This window comes from Bison bison, unplaced genomic scaffold, assembly GCF_000754665.1.
Source record: "Bison bison bison isolate TAMUID 2011002044 unplaced genomic scaffold, Bison_UMD1.0 scf7180017858500, whole genome shotgun sequence".
Classification (NCBI taxonomy): Eukaryota; Metazoa; Chordata; class Mammalia; order Artiodactyla; family Bovidae; genus Bison; species Bison bison.
Window position 1 is genome coordinate 87,652 of NW_011489072.1, and position 1,112 is coordinate 88,763.

At 59.2% G+C, this 1,112-nt stretch overlaps 1 protein-coding gene across 1 annotated transcript in view; it reads left to right on the forward strand.

Annotated features, from left to right (window-relative positions):
- The window catches only part of AP2A2 (adaptor-related protein complex 2, alpha 2 subunit), a gene marked incomplete at its 5' end in the record, with an annotated part of 48,785 nt that overhangs the window by 29,852 nt on the left and 17,821 nt on the right, over positions 1–1,112 (forward strand). The gene's annotated exons all lie outside the window — the stretch shown is intronic.

A 1,112-nucleotide genomic window follows, 5' to 3' on the forward strand; every position in this document is an offset into this window, starting at 1 on the left:
CCCCCCCCCCCCCCCCCCCATCTGACTTAAGAGCAGAGGGCAGGTGTCTGCGCCTCGCCCGGCCCCAGGGTCTGCTGAGGTGAGTGCCCGTGTCTAGGCCCTGAGGACCCCTAGCTTCACGCCTCTAGCCCTGTATCCGCTTGGAGTAACGTTATTTGTGTGTTTACTCAGGTGTTATGGAGGAATATTTTCCTCTTATTTGCCCAGAAAAATTTAACTTGCAGAAAGTGAAAAAGTACCCTTGATGCCCCAGGGGTTTTGTTAAGTATTGGTGTTTACTCACCAAGAAACGAGCTTCCCGAGCGCTAGTGGTGAAGAACGGGCACTAGTGGTGAAGCTCCTGCCGCCAGTGCAGGAGGCGCGGGCTCCGTCCCTGGCGGGAAGGTCCTCTGCATAGGAAATGCACCCAGTTCTAGTGTTCTTGCCTGGGAGAGCCCACGGACAGAGGAGCCTGCCGGTCTGCTGTCTGTGGGTTGCTGAATCAGACACAACTGAGCAACTAAGTGCACACTCACACCCACTCACTCACACCCACTCACTCACACTCACACTCACTCACACTCACTCACACTCACACTCACTCACTCACACCCACTCACTCACACTCACTCACACTCACTCACTCCCACTCCCACTCACAGTCACACTCACTCACACTCACTCACACTCACTCACACCCACTCACTCACACCCACTCACTCACACTCACTCACTCACACTCACTCACTCACACTCACTCCCACCAAGAGATCACTGAGTGCCCTCCATAGACCCGCAGTGTGCTGGGGGCCCTGGGGACACAGTGACGTAAGCAGGGGTGGACTCGGCTCTTCTCCAGGGGTGAGGCCGTCAGACAGCCCGCTACAGAGAGCAAGCGGAGCTGTGGCCGTGGCCAGGAACCGAGGCGGGTGGAGCCCTCTGGACTCTGAGCAGTGGGCGGCTAGTAGGCAGGGCTCTGGCGGGAGGAAGACCTGAGCTGAGGCTGAGGACGGGGTACATGGGGGCGGAGGGGACAGGGCACGCGTCAAGGCCCACGTGCGGGAGGGCAGGGTGGCCAGAGCCCAGAGCAGAAGGTGAGTTCCTCCCGAGACCGACGGGGCTGAGAGGTGCTG